The sequence below is a fragment of the Corythoichthys intestinalis genome, chromosome 4 (genome assembly GCF_030265065.1).
Source record: "Corythoichthys intestinalis isolate RoL2023-P3 chromosome 4, ASM3026506v1, whole genome shotgun sequence".
In the NCBI taxonomy this organism is placed as follows: domain Eukaryota; kingdom Metazoa; phylum Chordata; class Actinopteri; order Syngnathiformes; family Syngnathidae; genus Corythoichthys; species Corythoichthys intestinalis.
Window position 1 is genome coordinate 54,437,589 of NC_080398.1, and position 18,470 is coordinate 54,456,058.

The window sequence follows — 18,470 nt, forward strand, 5'->3', positions numbered from 1 at the left end:
AAGCATGGATAAAGACGTGTTGCCGGATCATCACTCCGTTTATCACTACGTACAGGCCTGCAGTTAAGTAAATTCAGGTTGTGGAATGAATTTCAATCATTCTTCCTGTGTGTTTGTGCATGGCTGTGCTTAACCATTTGTTTTTGTCGTCTTTGAAAGTGGTGATGTCGTTTCCTACCAGTTTGTGTGTAAGTGTTGAAAACATGTAAGCGTGCCGCACACTGTACCTGGAACTCTTGGTGGAGTCTGTAATCTCCTTTTTTCTCCATACATCTCAAATGTTAATAATTTGAAAATGGCATCATTCAGACTGTTCAGACTGTATTTGTGTGGATTTAGATTTGAGTGGCTACAGGACGCCGGCAAATCCAAATGACATCTCTGTACACGGAGCACATATCTTTCTTTCCCCCCTGTCTCCTTTAGTGCCTTTTTTTTCCTGTTGCCTCCATGCCTTGCTCATTGATGGAAGGGGATGGAGATTATTCAGGATCTGTGCTCCTCTAATCATAACTCTCCTCCTGCACTGTCATTCAGCACGAGTGAGGAAATGTGTTAGTGACGAGAGCAGTCAGGCAGCCATGCAAGTATTTAAGTTCTGCCGGTAGAAAGAAAAACTCAAGGCGTCTGTAAAAGCATGTCGCTTGTCCGTGTCCCGCACTGTGAAGCAACATTATCAGCTCAAGCCGTTCACCCACTTGGTGAAGTGGAGGGCCGGTCGCCTCTTAACTTAAACATAAGATCTTTGTGGTTTGAAGCACTTGGCTGCTCTCCACCCAGTGTGGATCTGAAAGGCAAATATCAGTCGAGTGTTGCTGTTGCCCATCAGCAAAATCACACCTCGTGGAAAAGTTACTGTGTGTTAGTTTGAATCCAAATGCGCTCAAACAGACTGTTGCGCTGGACCGCTCCTCGCTCCCTGTTCACCCTTTCACAGAAAAAAAGAGGTAAAAGGAGAAATGAGGAGAAGAAAAGGGAGAGGAAGCGCAGGAGAGAGAGATGGAGATGGAAGAATGAAAGCGAGGGACGGGGCAGAAAAGTCAAAAACCTCCACATAACAATGCCAGAGAAAAATCAGAACATTTTCCACCGAAAGATGGGCCATTTCCAAATCCTTGTGCCCTATCAGACAAATTAAAGTAAATCAAGCATGAAATGAAGCAGAAGAGCCCGGAGATAAGGCTCCTTTAAGTCGTTTACAGATTAGGACAGAGAGAGAGAGAGGTGCATCTGGTCTCTGGCAGTGAAGGAGGCTAGTTTCTCATTTCACAATAGCAGCCTGTGTATAGGATTACTCTCCCCTGTCACTGACATGAGGAGCAGTGAGGGAAAAGATGTCCACAAAATGTGTCTAAATATGTCCCCGTGGAAAGGTTTCGGAGCAGAAACCTCTCAATGTTGGCCTGATGTGACACCTGATAAGTAAACATGTTGGAGTTTGACCCTGTGTATCATCATTGACTGGTTTGTTGTTTTCCGCCTCTTCACCTTTTCTTTTGCTCGAGTGGCTTCACCACAGTGCGGCTTAAAATTCAAATGAATCACTGATTGGCTGAGTAGCGTCATGTGATTGTATGGCTGTCAACTTCTATGCGCATGTTAAGCATGCCTCAGATCAGGTTTGGGGGAGGCAAAAAAAAGAGGAGGTGTAGCTCAAATTATAGTCACAAATGAATTTTTTATTTAGCAGTCGCATGGCTCGGTAAACGGCAATGCTCAATTTGTACACCATTCTTCATTTCCTGTTTAATATCAACAGATTAATTGCTGTTTTATTTCAGTACTTGCAAATAATCAAAACCTAATTATGGAGCAGGTTGCTCATGGGTGAATTTTTACAGTATACAAACACACACAGGCAGGCGCACGCCTCACACCCGTCGTTGCATGCACACAAACTGGGACAAGCAGGGACTAAATAATTCCCTGACGCTCTCTTTCTCTCTCACACACGCGCGCACCCACACAAGGCGAGGGTGCACTGCTCTTTGAGCTCTAGCTGGATTTTGTTTCACTCCTTCCGTGTATCTTTTCTCAGAGTGATGAGAGGTTGACTTGACTACGGTTTTCAGCTCGCTCTGAGAGAGAGGAGAGTTGGCCTGTCATGGGGTAACTGCTCTCTAAAGCTGCGACCTTGACCTTCCAAGCCCAATTCTTAGGTTTAGCTCCTTTATCACACTATCTCCAGGCATTTAAAAATACTCCTGAAACTCAATGATTTAACCCGCTTTTACGCTGTTCACATCAAAACTGGATGAAAAAAAAGCTTAATCCATCTTATCTGTTGGCTGTCAAACTGCTTCGGCTAAAACCTACTCACAAAAGACAACTAGGTCACCCAGGGAAAAAAACAGCATTCCCCATTACCCAGGGGAAGTTGCAGACTGGTAATTGACTTGGGAGGAGATGCAAGACCTCTTAAAATAGTCATAATCTGAATTAACTACAGAAAATCACTGTGCAGTGTTAGCTACGGTCTAAAAAAATAAAGGTGTACCATTATTGTACCTTTAGGTTAAATCTAATGCAATGGTCCCCATTCTTTCTTACATTTTGCAGACAGGTGGCTGCGCCAGTGTATGTTGTGTTCTTCAAGGCCATTGTGTCTTAATCACCCATGAACACTGAAATATACTGTATATTAGGCATGTGCCGGAATGAGATGGGATGATAACCTTAAGCAAAAATACCGCGGCTTCATAATATTGCAATTATAGCTCTAAAATGTGTTATTTTTTAGAAGTGTGGGTTAAAAAAAATCCATTGAAAATTACTTTTTTTTTTTTTTTTTCCTCACAACATATTTGCAAAATGGAACATCAACATGAAGATAAAAGATTATTTTTTAAAATAACCAAAAATAAATAACTGAAATATTTTAAATAAAACGGAAATAAATAGAATTTATAGACTAAACCCACAGCCACAACTCAAGTTTCTCAACATTAGCACAATAAATAAATAAATAAATAAATGAATAAATAAACTGGACTTAAAATCAATGTTATCATATATTTTTTATGTAAAACACATACGAAGACTACTATTATTCGATAATTGAATATTAATGGAGAGCAAGAGCAAGAGACAGAACGCGTGTGTATGACTTGTCATTATTTACACAATATACACACACGCACACACCCTCTCTCAACACAGAAAGTCGCCAGAGAGAAAAAAATCACCACAGGCTCTGTTATGAAAATGTTATTTTGAACAGATGTATGCAATGGGGGAAGACTTACAAAAAGTAGGCTAATGGTAGATAGGAAACTAGTTAGCCCTCTTGGCATGCAAACTAGACACGTTATCCTGCCTCGTTTACAAGCTTACATTATAGTCAGCGGTGCACATATTTTTTTGCTCAGAGGAGGACCTGGAGATGTGACGTTGTCCTCATTGAGCTTGAGAGCCGACCCGCCTGATGCGATAAAATTATGACAAGCTTTACTTAGAGCCAATTACCTTTAATTAATTATATTAACAATTAATCCTTGATTATCAACTGGCACAACAAAATTGCCATTACTTCGAAGCTAAATGTAAAGAAATAAACAGGGGTGCGTATATTTTTTTTGCCTCCCACATTAACTCCAAGCCATTGTAAAAGTGGGATGTCCTCCTCATAAGAGCTCATTGAACGTGCATGTTTACCATTGTGAAATGCGAGCAAAAACACGTTTGTCAGTGCATGGCGCTGTTCTTGATTAACTTTATTCCGCCACTTGTCCACAGGGCGAGTGGGGTCCTGTCTGACATCGATAGTTTGCTTAATTGCCACATGCTCTCTGTTTTTTTTTCGTGCTTTTCAAAGTTTGGATGGCTGAAATTCTTTGAACCTACATAAAATGCGCTGCTCTTATCAGCAACATTGGGATTCTCACGTACCACATTTCCGTGCGAGCATCATTTGCTTCTAGCCATGGTACCTCCTGCAGCCACTTTTCAGCAAAAGTCCTTTTTTTCGGTAGCTCTGGTGACATCTCTGTCGTCTGTCTGTCTTTTGACGGGGGTGGGGGAACACGGAAATAATTACTCAGTGGGGCCTGCCTCTTTGACATTTTGAGAAGTGATTTTCTCGTGTCCCCCGCAAATACAGTGGTCAGCCATCGGTACGCAAAAGCGTATGGAAACCGTTGAGGGCCAGCGCGTTTGTCTACGTCCAGTACGCATGCGCGCATGCGGACCACTTATGTGCACCCCTGCTTATAGTATTTGTTTTACCATCGCTAGACACACTAAACACGCTGGAGTGAACTCTCAAAAAATTTGTGTAAAGTGATGGATAATAGAGGTGTACATCGGCACTGCCCTCATGATTCGATTCGATTACGATTCGGAGGGCCACGATTCGATTCGATTCAGAATATCACGACTCGATTCGGTTCGATTCCGCAATGCATCGCGATGCATTAAAGCCTGGGATGCATTAAAATTCTAAAGCAAAGCATATTTTTCGTGAATCATGAGGCAACACAAGCAGTCGGACATTAAACATTAAATTTCTAGGCTCTTGTGTCACTCCTGGTTGAAGTCAAATGAAAATACTTTCATATATATTATATATATTGAAAAAAAAAAACAGATCACAGCATTTAATTAGTGCTTTAAATGAGACCAGGGCTTTCTCTTTTTTTACACACAGTAGCAGCCTTTCACACAGTGCAACATCTGAACTCCTGTGCAAAATCAGTAATAACAGTCACTGTATTTTAGTCACCACGACAAAGAAAATATTGCAGTGAAGCAGCATCTTTATCGCAATATCAATCCAGCGATCAGTTCAGTTGCAAACAAAACATCAACTAAATTGCAATGTAGAACAAAAGTAAAATGTAGGCCTAGCCCACTATATATGTGCAATAGAGGTTAGATCGGGCCTAAAAATCCAGCCCGACCCGACACGGCCCACTGGTATTGAAGCCCGGCCCGAGCCCGATCAATTAACTAGATTTGCAAGCCCAGCCTGAAAAACCCGAATTTTTTTTTTTTATTTATTTGTTGGAGTGACGCGGAAAAAAAAACGCAGCAGCAGCAATTTATTTTCATTTCTTCGAATTGGCAGAAAAAACGCAAGTTTTCTTAATGTTTAAATAGTCTACATATTTTTCTGATCATTATAAAAGCATTTACACAACGAAATAACGCTGGGAAAGTTTAATATAAAAAATAAAAAAAAAAGTTTTGCAGACACACAGAGAAGATTCAAAAGGATCACATTTCTGTTGCCTTTGTGTGCATAAATAAAAGTGTCCTTCGTAACGAATTCTCAGTTGGCAGAAAAAAAACGCAAGTCTTCTCAATGTTTAAATAGTCTACATATTTTTATGATCATTATAAAAGCATTTACACAACAATGCCAAGAAAGTTTAATATTAAAAAAAAAAAAAACATGCGGTTTTGCAGACACACAGAGAAGATTTAAAAGGATCACATTTGTGTTGCCTTTGTGTGCATAAATAAAAGTGTCATTCATAATGAATTACAAGCGCCACAGCGGGAGGAGAAGAAGAAAAAGCGGGCGGCGCCACTGCGTTCATGTGCGTGCACAAGCAAATGCACAATACAGAGAGCCTGCTCTTGGTTTTACCCCATTTTTTAAAATAATTTATTAGTCTGGCGCGGCGGCCCGACCCGACCCGGCCCGATCGTGAAGGCTGAACATTTTGGGCCCGACCCGTTCGGGTTCGGGCACAAGATCTAACCTCTAAGAGATAGGACAATACATAACAATGGCTGAAGCGGAGAAAGAGGGAGCGAGAAAGATTATTGATGCACCTAAGACATTGAAAGCAGACATCTGGAGACATTTTGGCTTCTACGAGGTTGGTGGGAAACTTGACCAGAGTTATGCGTGTGTAAAATATGAAACATTGAGAAGAATAATACAAATGGGGAAACCAAATCTGTTGCATCACCGGAATTGTCCAGGGAATATTTTTGAACGTACTTATATATTTTAAAATGCGCTGAATTGATTTGGTTTGTTGCCCGGATCGAATCGAATCATTCATGCCCTGCATCTGGATGCATCGCCGCATCGATTATTGTTGACACCACTAAACGGATAATACGTAAATGTGAATTCATGCTGGAGGTGCTGCTTCCCCTGGCAACCACCCTCTGCCAGCATGTCTTGCACGCGGCCCTCCTCTAAGCAGCGGCCATCTGTTTCTTTTCGGTAGCCAAAGTACTCCCATACTAGCGACTTTGTTTTTTTTGGAGGCGGAGGGGGACTCAGGTGTAGTTTCAGGACAGAGCAACAACCGGAGTTGGAGGGGTGAGCGCTGCCGCTCCATGCCGCGGATTTCTCGCTGCATTTTTGGGACAAAAAAATAACTAATACCGTACTGCGGCATGACGGAAATTTAAGTGGTTTTGAAACCGTGACGTTTTCATACCGCAGTAAACCTTGAAACCAGTAACCGGCACATGCCTACTGTATATACAGTACAGGCCAAAAGTTTGTAATTAACCTTGATAAGGTATACCTGTGAATAGAAAACCATTTCAAGTGACTACCTCCTGAAGCGCATTGAGAGACTGCCAAGAGTGTGCGAAAATGTAATCAGAGCAAAGGATGGCTACTTTGACGATACTAGAATATAAAACTTGTTTTTAGTTACTTCACCATTCTGTGATGCAAAATCCGTAGGAGCCTGACAGTCCCTTCTGCAGGTTATTGGAGGAAAAAAATATAACACCGTCAGCCAGTCATAAAATAAGACCAAGCAGGTTTGGCGTATGTAAATCACCTATTGTTATGGAACATACATACAGTAGTTACCCTCCTTGCAAAGAACATCTCCAGTGATATTTGTTTTTGGTCATTTTAGCTGCGTGATTAAAATTGAAACGCAATCAAATGTGTTCTCAACTGCATTGCAGTATTTGAACTGGTATTTATCACACAATGCTTTACACACTATTAAAGTACTGGATGAAGAGAGAGCATGGCAACTTTAGTCTTGCCCCTTTGAATTCATCCAGAGTTAGCAGACCATCCATTTCTCAATCATCTTGACACTCACAAGTAGAGTAATGTCCTTTTGATGGGTTAGAAATTTTGAGAAAAGCATTTAAAAGAATTGGATTGCTTCAGCACTCGTGCGTGTCCTCTAGATGTTGGTAGTGATACGGGACATATCTTTCTGTGAGGACAATCATTTTTCAAGTGTTTCTGTCCCGCTTTACATGCAATCAATCGAAATTGCTGCACTTCACCAACGATGGATGCCTGGCAGATTGTTGTCAGCAGCCAGGCTTCTAACCGACTCTGGCTTTTGATGGAAACAGCTACTTGTCAGCTAGTAAAATTCATTAGTTCAAGTATAATTTCAGTTAAGATTCAGTATTTTTAATATTTGAACTGTATTCTTAGCCTGTATTTGGATTACCTTCCATTGCAGTTAAATTGGCACCAAGTAACAACATGATACTTAATTAATTTGTAACATCTCAAAGGGTTTGATTCGGAAGGGCAATCATATAAGTGAGATCAAGGAATATTTTAGGTTTGGAAGCAGCCTGAGTTACCTTGTCTTAGTTACACCGTTTTGAACTGTTACATTCAGTGCAATACTTCAACAACATTATGTTAGTACAGTAGTACAGTTGACTGTTTTTTTTTACCGCCCTGTTTCTGACCTGACCCAGTAATATTCACTACCTCATCTGCCCTGCGCCCAACATTATTAACTTATGAGAAGCATACAGTATATAGGGATGGAGGTGCTCTGATCGGGATATCATCCTGCCGATTCCAATACTGACAATCATTTTGTGAGATCTGCCCGTCACGAAATCGATACACATCACATAGATTTTCTGTGAAGGTTTTCATTTATTCATGGTGAGTTGTCTCCTCCGTGAGTCATCACCTTATCGTGGTGGAGGGGTTTGCGTGTCCCAATGATCCTAGGAGCTATGTTGTCTGGGGCTTTAAGCCCCTGGCAGGGTCACCCATGGCAAACAGGTCCTAGGAGAGGGGCCAGACTAAGCGTGGCTCAAAATGACTCCTTATGATGAAGAAAATACATGAACTCCAGTTTCCCTTGCCCGGACGCGGGTTACCGGGGCCCCCCTCTGGAGCCAGGCCTGGAGGTGGGGCTCGAAGGCAAGCGTCTGGTGGCCGGGCCTGTCCCCATGGGGCCCGGCCGGGCACAGCCCGAAAAGGCAACATGGGTTCCCCTTCCCATGGGCTCACCACCTGTGGGAGGGGCCAAAGGGGTCGGGTGCGCAGAGAGTTGGGCGGCAGCCAAAGGCGGGGGCCTTGGCGGTCCAACCCCCAGCTGCAGAAGCTAACTTTTGGGACATGGAATGTCACCTCTCTGGCAGGGAAGGAGCCTGAGCTGGTGGGTGAGGCAGAGAAATTCCTACTAGATATAGTCGGACTCTCCTCCACACACAGTTTGGGTTCTGGTACCAATCCTCTCGAGAGGGGTTGGACTCTCTTCCACTCTGGAGTTGCCCATGGTGAGAGGCGCCGAGCAGGTGTGGGCATACTTATTGCCCCCCGGCTTGGTGCCTGTACGTTGGGGTTTACCCCGGTAGACGAGAGGGTAGCCTCCCTCCGCCTTCGGGTGGGGGGACGGGTTTTGACTGTTGTTTGCGCTTATGCACCGAACAGCAGCTCAGAATACCCACCCTTTTTGGAGTCCTTGGAGGGTGTGCTGGAGAGCGCCCCTTCTGGGGACTCCCTCGTTCTACTGGGGGACTTCAACGCTCACGTGGGCAATGACAGTGAGACCTGGAGGGGCGTGATTGGGAGGAACGGCCCCCCCGATCAGAACCCGAGTGGTGTTCTGTTATTGGACTTCTGTGCTCGTCACGGTTTGTCCATAACAAACACCATGTTCAAACACAGGGTGTCCATATGTGCACTTGGCACCAGGACACCCTAGGCCGCAGTTCAATGATCGACTTTGTAATCGTGTCATCGGACTTGCGGCCACATGTTTTGGACACTCGGGTGAAGAGAGGGGCGGAGCTGTCAACTGATCACCACCTGGTGGTGTGTTGGCTCCGATGGCGGGAGAAGTTGCTGGCCAGACCTGGCAGGCCCAAACGTATTGTGAGGGTCTGCTGGGAACGTCTGGTGGAATCCCCTGTCAGAAAGAGTTTCAACACCCACCTCCGGCAGAACTTCTATCTTGTCCCGGGGGAGGTGGGGGACATTGAGTCCGAGTGGGCCATGTTCCGCACCTCCATTGTTGAGGCGGCCGATCGGAGCTGTGGCCGTAAGGTGGTTGGTGCCTGTCGTGGCGGCAATCCCCGAACCCGCTGGTGGACACCAGTGGTAAGGGATGCCGTCAAGCTGAAGCTGAAGAAGGAGGCCTATCAGGCCTTTTTGGCCTGTGGGACTCCGGAGGCAGCTGACAGGTACCGGCTGGCCAAGCGGACTGCGGCTTCGGCGGTCGCTGAGGCAAAAACTCGGACATGGGAGGAGTTCGGCGAGGCCATGGAAAACGACTTCTGGATGGCTTCGAGGAAATTCTGGTCCACCATCCGGCGTCTAAGGAGAGGAAAGCAGTGCACCATTAACACTGTGTATAGTGAAGATGGTGTACTGCTGACCTCGACTCAGGACGTCGTGAATCGGTGGGGATAATACTTCGAAGCCCTCCTCAATTCTACCGGCACGCCTTCCTTTGAGGAGGCAGGGTCTGGGGACTCTGAGGTGGGCCCTTCGATCTCTGGGGTGGAAGTCACTGAGGCGGTTGGTAAGCTCCTCGGTGGCAAGGCCCCGGGGGTAGATGAGATCCGCCCGGAGTTCCTAAAGGCTCTGGATGTTGTAGGGCTGTCATGGCTGACACGCCTCTACAACATCGCGTGGACATCGGGGACAGTGCCTCTGGATTGGCAGACCGGGGTGGTGGTCCCGCTTTTCAAAAAGGGGGACCGGAGGGTGTGTTCCAATTATAGAGGGATCACACTCCTCAGCCTCCCCGGTAAAGTCTATTCAGGGGTGCTGGAGAAGAGGGTCAGTCGGGAAGTCGAATCTCGAATTCAGGAGGAGCAGTGTGGTTTTCGTCCCGGCCGTGGAACAGTGGACCAGCTCTACACCCTCGGCAGGGTCCTTGAGGGTGCAGGGGAGTTCCCCCAACCAGTCTACATGTGTTTTGTGGATTTGGAGAAGGCGTTCGACCGTGTGCCTCGGGGAGTCCTGTGGAGGGTGCTCCGGGAGTACGGGGTACCGAGCCCCTTGGTAAGGGCTGTTCGGTCGCTGTACGACCGGTGTCAGAGTCTCGTCCGCATTGCCGGCAGTAAGTCGAATTCGTTCCCAGTGGGGATTGGACTCCGCCAAGGCTGCCCTTTATCACCGATTCTGTTCATAATTTTTATGGACAGAATTTCTAGGCGCAGCCGAAGCGTTGAGGGTGTCCGGTTTGGTGGCCTCAGCATTTCATCTCTGCTTTTTGCAGATGATGTGGTGCTGTTGGCTTCATCAAGCCGTGACCTCCAACTCTCATTGGGGCGGTTTGCAGCCGAGTGTGAAGCGGTTGGGATGAAGATCAGCACCTCCAAATCCGAGACCATGGTCCTCAGCCGGAAAAGGGTGGCATGCCCTCTCCAGGTCGGGGAGGAGATCCTGCCCCAAGTGGAGGAGTTCAAGTATCTTGGGGTCTTGTTCACGAGGGAGGGTAGGAGGGAGCGGGAGATTGACAGGCGGATCGGTGCAGCGTCTGCAGTGATGCGGACTCTGTACCGGTCCGTTGTGGTGAAGAAGGAGCTGAGCCAAAAGGCGAAGCTCTCGATTTACCGGTTGATCTACGTTCCTACCCTCACCTATGGTCACGAGCTGTGGGTCGTGACCGAAAGAACAAGATCCCGGATACAAGCGGCCGAAATGAGTTTCCTCCGCAGGGTGTCCGGGCTCTCCCTTAGAGATAGGGTGAGAAGCTCGGTCATCCGGGAGGGGCTTGGTGTCGAGCCGCTATTCCTCCGCGTTGAGAGGACCCAGTTGAGGTGGCTCGGGCATCTAGTCGAATGCCTCCTGGACGCCTCCCTGGAGAGGTGTTCCGGGCATGTCCCACCGGCGGGAGGCCCGGGGTCGACCCAGGACACGCTGGAGAGACTATGTCGCTCGGCTGGCCTGGGAACGCCTTGGAATCCCGCCGGAGGAGCTGGCTGAAGTGGCTGGGGAGAGGGAAGTCTGGGCTTCCCTGCCCCTGTGACCCGACCCCGGACTAAGCGGAAGATAATGGATGGATGGATGGATGGATGGATGGATGGTGAGTTGTGTTGTCTATATGATCTGGAAAAAGGACACATGAAATTACTTTAATTTAGACCAAATGATCACATTTTGCGAGTAAAATTAGAGCCAGTGCAAGTATTTTTTTCAACTATTTGCGCATGAGCGACCGGTAACATTTGCATTTTTTTTTTTTTTTTTGCTGACAAACCCATGGTTAAATCAACAAGTTGGTGGTATAATGTAACGAGCTGGTTTGCCAATGTAAAATACAACAGAAGAAAAAGAAGGTGGAGGTGGGCCATGTGTCATGCGGTCACCGCTCTGCTTGCGGCGGGGTCGGCCCCTCCTGACTGCCGAGGAAACTGAACTATATAAAAAATGCATAGGGGAAAATTAAAACATGAAAGGGTACCCCAAATTACACAGGCATGCAATCGCTTTCACTTTCATGATTGTCAAATTGTCACCAGTTCCAGGAGAGCGAGACTCACAAAACGGGTGCCCAGAGAGGCTCCGCCCGTCTCGGCCACTGTGACGACCACGCTCCCCCTCCCGTGTGATGCATTCAAATTAGTTCACGAAAGAAACAGTGTTCACAACATGGACTGGGACAATCTGGCAAGAGAACATAGAATATATAGCGTGTATATATACAGTATATACTTACACACACTGTATGGCTCTCGTTGAATTACCTTTTTGAAATATGTTGGCTGTTTTGGCTCTCTCATCCAAAAAGGTTCTCGACCTCTGATTTAAACCCATGGCTATCTTTAGATTCTGCTTTTTAAAATTTATTTTTCATATATATATATATATTTTTTTTTTGTCAGGAATGGGACACTCTGCATCCATGTTACAGCTGGGTCTCCCTTAAAAAATAATTCCCATATTAACCTAATTGCTAAGCAGTATACTGGTTGATGTCAAAACTGATAGAGAGTAAAATATAGATTCATAAGTTTGTAGTTTTATGCATGTATTATGAAAGTATCAGTTAAACAGTGAAATTAGAGGAAAAGTTTGCATGTCGATTTACATTTATCTTCTGCTTGCGACCCTAAAATTTTAAGTTAGGGGCCACTGTGCTCCTAGTAAAAAATGTTAGTCTGGAGCCCTGAACTCTCAAATTTATTCCTCAAACGCAATTATGCTCAACAAGGCTTTCTGTAATCTCCCACAGCTGGATTGCTGACGATCAAACGAACCAGTTCTAGTGGAAAGAAATGAATCTTTGCCTGCACCTCAGCCACCATTTATGTTTTGATTCATGGCAGTATTAAGGTACAATCACCTCAAGAAATGGCTTACTGTGTGATGCTCTAACAGTTCAGATGCCTCAGCATCACAAATAGCACAATTAAACAGGTGTGTAAGGGGAGCGAATCGGACAAAAAATACTCAAAAGTGATGTTACATTGATGAAATTTTACTTAAGTAAAAGTATAGTTACAGATTTAAAGATTTAAGCGACAAGAAAAAAACTACATAGTAAAAGTAAGGAGAGTAAATGAGTTTCCACTTTCCACTCCTGCAATTAAGATATCAACTACTATATATACGATTAAAATATACTTGGTTCCATCCCAACTCAACCCGAAAAATGCCTCTATATTCTTCATTGGTGGAGTTGTTGTTTCAAAACGCAGAGTTTATGGGTTCGATTCTCCACCCAGGTGACCTCGTCCAAGTATCCTTGAGCAAGATACTGAACCCCACATCGCTCCCGGTGCTACATCATCAGTAAGTGAATGAGGATATAGTGTCAAAGTGCTTTGGTGCCTAAAAGGCTTTATGAAAGTGTAAGACCATTTGCCATTTTACAATTTGCCTATTTAAGACTCCCTATTAATTGTCCATTGCATGAAAAACAAGTCTGACCTTAAGCGCTACCACCTTTGTTTTTTATTTACACACATGTGAGCAGACTCACAGCCTGGGAATAATCGATCAGCTCCTTCTTCCTGCTGTTCAAAAGGAATGTAGACAGTAGCAGTACCCTTTAGGCTTTTTGGGGATAATAGAGGTGGGTGTTGAAAGTGAGGCGAAGGAGGAAGAGGAAGAAATGTACTGTGTGGTGGCTGAGAGGTGTTTTAAAGCAAGTGCCTCTCCCAAGAGATAATAGTGTGAGCTGTGGGTTATAAATGTTGCATTTTGCTCAGTGAGCCCCGATAATAGCAGTTTGGGTAATGGGAAGGAGAAAGTTCATCGCTCTCTTATCAAAGCTGTGTGACATTTCTCCTTCAGCTGTAAAATTTCATATCACATAGGCCTATCTGCTATAAAGATGTGACACCTCTTGTTGAACTGATAGAGTGCATTCTATTTCACCCCATATGCCTCTCTTGTGGTATATTAATTTATAGCCCATTTGCTGTCTCTCGAGCGCTGCCTATCAGCAAAGATGACTGTGATTCAGTAGAAACATCACAATTGCCCCACACGAGTTGAACTTTGAGCATCAGCCATTTATTAGCTTTAATTCAAAGCTACAGCTTGATATCAAGTGTGTCTTTGATTCACGATTACATCTGCCCTTTTCCATAGTATAGCCAAGGCCATCTACTATGTACTTTGAAAATTGCTTTATGGATCTGTTATAGAACAACCAGCAGTTTTCTCACTTTCAAGATGGTTCTTTGAAAAAGTCTGACAAATTGAAATTAATAAAGTTTACCGTAATTATCGGACTATAAGGCGCACCTGACTATAAGCCGCCACCCACCAAATTTGACACGAACACAGCATTTGTTCATAGATTAGCCGCACTGGACTATAAGCCGCAGCTGTCCTCACTGCAGTATGGGATATTTACGCCGAAAGAGATTAACCGGTAACACTTTATATGACAGCGGTGTCATAAGACTTTCATAACTGGCATGAGCTTTAAAGAATGCTTATGTCATTTAGTGTCATCCGGCAAATTATATCACTTTAGAATGGATGTAAAAGTTCAGAGCTGGACATAAATGGAGTTCGTGACAAAATTTGCCGGGTGACACTTAATGACATTTGTCATAAGCATTCATTAATGGCCATGACAGCGTCATGTCATAATTATGACGGTCTTATGACAGTCTTATGACGCTTCTCTCAAATAAAATGTTACCTATTCACCCAAATAAATCAACACATAAGACGCACTGGACTATGAGCCACAGGATTCAAAATGAGAGGAAAAGGTAACGGCTTATAGTCCGAAAATCATGGTACGTAGAAAATATCTAAAGCATGTCCACTGCTTTTTAAAAAATAAATTATTAACTGGCCCATTGCTCAAGTTCAGAAATTACATGTCTAGAATTCACTGCTATTATTTATATAATAGAGGGCGACCAATATATCGGCTGGCCGATGTATATGGACTTTTTTTTAACATCCGCCATTGGCCGATTAAAAAAAAAAAACAACAACAAAAAAAAAAAAAGGATTATACCGGCCGGCCGATATATCGGGCCAATACATGGACTTTTTTCTAACATCGACCAATTAACAAAAAATGATTTTGATCAGGCAACTGGGGCTGCCGCTGACTGACGGTAGGAACCCGGAAGGACCCTGCTGCAGCTTGAAGGCAGGCTACAACAGGGAGCTTCAGACTTGCCTGTTGTGTAAATAAGAATTTTTTTTTTTTTTTACTCGGATGAGTGAGTATGCAATGTTGCTTTAGCGTTTTAAGGTGTTTACTGAATTATCCTTACACTCTTCACCCTTCACCTACTTGGACATCAACTGATACAATGAACTCACTCAAATTGACAATATGTGAAAATCCATGGCAATCAATTGCCATGTTTACATGGAGCCAAATATTCCAATTACAATCGGAATATTTGTTCAAACCGAATAAATGTGTTCCATATAAACACCTCATTCGGAATGAACAGGCCCAAACCGAATGGAATTTCATTCCAATTCACAGGGGTGGAATATTCCTTTTCCCAAACCGTTTAGAAATAAAATTATATCATGTAAACAGGGAAGCGGAATGGTGTCTGGTTGCGTTCTTTCTGCACATGCTCCGTACTGACGTGGTGACGTCACATGGTGACGTAAGTAATGTCACTTGCAACATGGCTTCCAAGCACACGCACAGCGCACCCACACAACTTTTTAAATGAACGGCGTATCATTCTGAAGTTTTGTTTCCACTCGAAAAGTTAAAACAGCAGCTGATCTGACGATCGATCTCCATGTTTTGCAACGTGACGCTTTGTTTTGATTAATCTGCGCATGTCAGATGGCAGTTGTCAAACGTCCTTTTGGAATAAAGGCAGACACATGTAAACGCTGGATCGGAATAGATGAAGTGACATGTAAACAGCTGATGTGAAATTTCCATTCGGAATGATTTGAATCGGTATGAATAAAAGTCAGCATGTAAACGTGGCTAATGACTTTTGAACGAAATGTGTAAGACTATGACTGGACTGATACACAATATGCTGTTTGTGCGTCCCGGGCTGATGGGGGACGGGTTTCGATAAGCATCTGTTTTTCCCGTCTTCCTTGTCTGTCTTCGTCTTTCCTTCGGGTAAAATTCCACACTCTGAAACTGTCAATGATTTTGATGATGATGACAATGACAATAAATTCATTCATTCATTCACTCTAAATGTAACTTGTACCGATAGTGTTCGCATTACTATAAGCTTTGGCATGGTGAGCATCCTCTTAAACTCTCACTCGTCGTGACGTCCTGGTGGGTTTAATTATTTGAAAATAATGTACTGTTCTTGCTGAGTGTGTATAAGCATAAAAGAAGTGCTGCGTTCATTGGTTTGGTAGCAATAGACTGTTTTAATCCTTTAATTCTCAGGTCATCATTGTAAATTTGAAGCTGTTTAACCCTTTAAGGTCTGGGCCTATTTTGTCTGATTTTGCATGCCTTTGAAGTTTCCTTTATATTTCAAAGAAAGAATTGTTTACGATGGCCTGGTTTGGTCCCTTTTTTTGTGACACCTTGAACTTTATGTCCAAACTGTTGTTTCCGTCACTGACCAATTATAAATCATCATTTTGGGCCCAAAAAGACCAAAAATTCCACAATCGTTTTGTCAAAATTTTTAATTTTGATGTCCAATTGACAACCAAACATGCGTAACGAACCGTTTTGAAACTTTGTAATATTTATTCAACATGTTAGGATGAACATTCAACCAAAAAATTTTAGAATAAATAGTCTTATATTTGACAATTCAACATAAACAACTGGTATAGCATAGGCGTTTTTTTGCCTTTATACATGCTCTAGTCAAAACAGGGTATATACAGCAGACCGAACAGTGAAAAAATATATACCATCTAACACAAAAAGTGTTTAGAGGCCATCTCTTTATGAGTTTAGGCATTGCGGCCCATCACCTGATGAAAACTATGTACACACAATCAAGCTTCTTGAACACACATTTATATACACAAATTGAGAAGACTGATTGTGGGAAAAAATGTATATATATATATATATATATATATATATATATATATATATATATATATATATATATATATATATATATATATAACATTGGGGGAAAAAAAGTATTTTCAAAAATATTTACAATAAACAAGTTAAATTTTTTTCAGGCATGCCACTCCGAAAAGCAGTTTCGTCCTGGAATTCGAAACAGGGCGACATCACACAGCCCACACTTCCATGGGGTGTTGGTCCTCTTTCCACCCTTCCATTTTCATTTCACTTTACTTTCATTGTCACTATAAATGTACATGAAAAAAAAAGTCAGTATTTATGAAAATAATAAAGTATAAAATAATAATATATACAGCAATAAATAATCATGGAAATCTATATGTATGACAATAGAAAGAATACCATAGCTGAATATGTGCTACATCCCTAATCTTCATATAGAAAGAAGATCACCACAATTATAAATTCCTGCCTTGGATACACACAGTTCACGTACGACTTTGATCTGGTATGCACATTTTATTATTATATACACAAACACACACTTATATTGCATCAAAATTAACTTTGTCTTGCAATATCAAAAGAAACTTTCAAAAGAAACTTTTTCCAGCCTAAAAAAAAAAAAGTGAGTTTGCTTACCTCTGCTCGTCGATGGCGTCACCCACGTGTTCAAATACGTCACTATCTTCACTCGAGGACTCTTCCGAAGAAGACGATGATGACGAATTTGGACCATCCTCTTCCTCAAGTTGATCAAATAGCACAATTGCTTGCGCTAAATTTAGTTTTCCGTTCATTCTCAAAGTCACACAAAGTCGCTGCTCGATCCAAACGGCCGTCGGCTCGCCACCTCGCTGCTTCAGAACACTCCTCCCTCTCGTTCGTTGGAACCTCGCATGGCAGTTATATTTATTTAAAAAACGCATTTTGTGCTTCCACTGTGACTTCGAAAGGGTTCGTTTGATTTGTGTTTTTTTCATGGAGCTTCCGTTTTGAAAAAGGACAAGAAATGATGGAAATATAGACACAAACAAATGATCCATGCAGCGTTTTAATGTTTTTTTGAGAGGACAATAAAACTATAAAACTTAAATGACAATATCTCACGTTTTAATTGGTCGATTGACTTCAAATAATAACGAGAGTAAACCGCAACTTCCGGACTTTAAAACGAGACCAACCAACGGCATGTGGGTGACGTATTTAAAACGTGAGGGCGCTTCAAAGACGACGTGCGCTGAGGACGCGCCGGCGCGTCCTTCGACTCTCAAGGGTTAAGCAGTTTCTTAAAAACTGGCTTTCATAATCGACTTGCTTTAAAAAAAAAATGGGTACATCGGCCTCAAATATCGGCTTCTAAAATCAGCTTTGGATATCGGCAATCGGCTGAATTTTTTTTAGATATCGGCATTTAAAAAATCACATATCGGTCGACCTCTAGTATAAAATATATGCAATAAAGGAAAAGTCATCCAAAAGTAAAAATATAGGGGACCTGAATGACTAAATGTGGAGACAGACATCTTTATATCGCCTTCCTTATATTCATTCATTCCATTCTGCATAGGGGTGTTGGAGCCTATCCCAGTCTATGGGATTAAAAAAAAAAAAAAACACTTCTAAAATGGCATTTGTAATTGAGTTGAATTGGTGGTAAACGTCTACACTTTTCATGTTGTACCTGAATGAATAGTAAACAATAATTTCTTCTTCAAACCATACCATGTTGGCATTCGACCACCAAGGAACATATTAGTATTCAGTCATATGCCACTGAAGTGGGAAAGGAGCATCCTATTATTCTGCACAATAACAAAAAATACGGTAGACACCCCA

General features: G+C 43.1%; 1 protein-coding gene across 4 annotated transcripts in view; it reads left to right on the forward strand.

The window, feature by feature from the left end:
* The window catches only part of zfpm2a (zinc finger protein, FOG family member 2a), a 219,671-nt gene that overhangs the window by 67,713 nt on the left and 133,488 nt on the right, over positions 1-18,470 (forward strand). Inside the window, exon 1 of one of the 4 annotated variants that reach the window (XM_057835248.1) lies at positions 12,814-12,943. The exons of the other annotated variants lie outside the window; for them this stretch is intronic. The gene's annotated coding sequence lies outside the window, so the exon portion shown is untranslated. Of the gene's footprint in view, positions 1-12,813; positions 12,944-18,470 lie in introns of those variants that run through there. 4 annotated transcript variants of the gene reach the window in all.